Genomic DNA, 2,500 nt, shown 5'->3' with positions numbered 1-2,500 from the left:
CTTTATCTCCCCTCCATCTCACCCTGAGCCAGAGGGAAGGGTGGTGGTAAATAACATTTGTTTGCTTATTTTCCATTTACTTGAAATAGATTTACCGAATTATTTGTTTATTTATTTAAAAGTCATTTAATGAATATTCTATGTAAAAAATAAATTTTAAATTAATTATTTATAGGAGATAAGTATTATGATCAGTAAATATATGGTATTACTGGCCACTTCAGACACAAAGACGGGATAAAAATAGCCCATCTCCCCCTCTTCTTACAGCTGCCAATGGGAAGCGTCTTGGTAATTAAATTTGATGTTTATTTTCATTGTCTAATTTATCATGTATCAAAGTAATATTACTAAAAATTGTGTAGGTAGCAGGCAGCTACCAAACAGGTAGATACTACCGCCTGGGAAGATATTGGAAGCATAATGTGTTGTCTAATGGTACACCCTGCTGCCATATGGCATCACGAAAATTGTGACCAAGTCCCAGGTTCAGCGCTGACCTGACTTTCTGCCTCATTTACACACAATTGCAGTTTGAATTGTTCCTCTAACTTTGACAACACAACATACATACAGTATATTATTTCTCACTTTTGATCTTTTTTTTACTTTTTGTATTTATTTATGGTTAGTTACTTAAAATAAGGCCAATTCACTTCAAGTAATGGCATCAAATGTTACCAGCTGGTGTAGTGTAAACACTAGTGACGTCACTTAAGCGTCTGTATTTAACTGTCGGTAGTTTCAAGAATTAATGCAGTCATTTACTGAATATTCCTTGTAAAAAAATAAATTTTAAATTAATTATTTATAGGAGATAAGTATTATTATCAGTAAATATACCGATATGCATTACTGACCACCTCCACGGCTAAAAATAGCCCAATCTCGCGGTCACTTTTCCTTTCTTGTCTCCTCACTGGCAAATGGGGGGGGGCGTGGGGAGGGGTGTGTGATGATAGCTGTGTTTATTACAGGGGTATAATTCTCTTTTACGTTATGTTAGACAGGTTTATAATACATTTTTATTATTTTAATATACCGGTAATCTTAATTTGAATCCAGCTTGCCAAACGTAAGTTTCAGTATAAAATAATTAGTGGTAAGACCTTGTGAGTGGCTTACGATGTTTCCATCACCACTCTTGACACACTAAACCACAATATTTAAGAGGTAAGAATTTTATACTTGGTGGTTTAGACGACCCCCTAACTTTGGGCAGATTTTTTTAATGTTCAAATTCCGTCTTATAAGCCGAGATATACGGTATTCGTGATGTAGTGAAAGGAACAACACCTATAAAGGGAACTATAATTTCAAAGAAAGACAAGGTCCTATTCACGATATGGAAAAATTATTGGTGATATGGATAGAAGACCAGATACAGGCTAAAGCAAGAAGCCTGTTCCAAAGCCTGAAGGAGCAGGCAGGAGATGAATGTGATTAAACCTTTACAGGAAGTCATGGGTGGTTTGATAGATTTAAAAAACGCTACAGTCTACCCAATGTTAAGGTGAGTGGAGAGGCAGCTAGTGCCGATGTTGGTGCTGCCGAGTCTTTGAAGGAGGAGTTAGATGAAGTGATTGTGGAAGGGAATTATTTGCCTGAGCAAATATTCAATGTGGCTGAGACTGGATTATTGTGGAGCGCATGCCTGAGCAGACATACAGTTTCAAAGGAGTTAATGAAAATGAAGTTATTTCGGATATTAGTAACAAGATGGTGGAGTTAGGTAAACAGCTGGAGTTAGAAATTGATAATGAAGATGTTGAACAGTTGGTTGAAAGTGTAGCAGAAGGGCTCAGTAACGAGCATGTTATTAAACTAGATGCACAGAAAATTGCAGAGGAAGAAGAGAGACAAAATGTAGAAGAAGAACCTGCACCCCCCAAAAAGTTTTCAGTGAAACAAATGGCAGAGGCATTTGCTACAATTAATAAAGGAATGCAAATGTTTGATGACATGGATCAAAATTCTGAGCGTTATGCCAAAGTTGACAGAATGATCCAAGATGCACTTGATTGCTACAGAGAAATTTATAATGAAAAGAAAAAGCAAACTGTGCAGTCTAAATTGGACATCTATTTTAAGAAGTCCCCAGTGCTGCCTCTTCACTCCCTCAAGATGATCCAATCCCTTCAACCAGCAAGGTTCCACAGTACATAAACCTGTCTGAAGAAAGCGACATTGATGACCCACCCAGCCCTGTCTCCTCCTCTGCTTCATCCAATTAATATAGTCTCCATGTATCCTGTAAATAGAAAATTATGGGGGCCCCGTGTGCATTTAGCTGACTACATTAAAGGTAAGTGCTCAATCACACTGTATCCATTCCTCATTATTTATTACTTTTACTGTACTGTCGTTTTTTTTTTTTATTTAATTATTTATTTTATTTTATTTTATTTATTTATTTTTTCTATGTCGGACTTACGACCTGGATTTGGGTCCCTAACCCCGTCGTAAGTCGGGGAGCACCTGTATCAAGAAGGTTGTGTTT

This window comes from Homarus americanus, unplaced genomic scaffold, assembly GCF_018991925.1.
Source record: "Homarus americanus isolate GMGI-L3 unplaced genomic scaffold, GMGI_Hamer_2.0 scaffold31037, whole genome shotgun sequence".
Taxonomy (NCBI): Eukaryota; Metazoa; Arthropoda; class Malacostraca; order Decapoda; family Nephropidae; genus Homarus; species Homarus americanus.
This window is presented reverse-complemented; position numbering follows the sequence as displayed.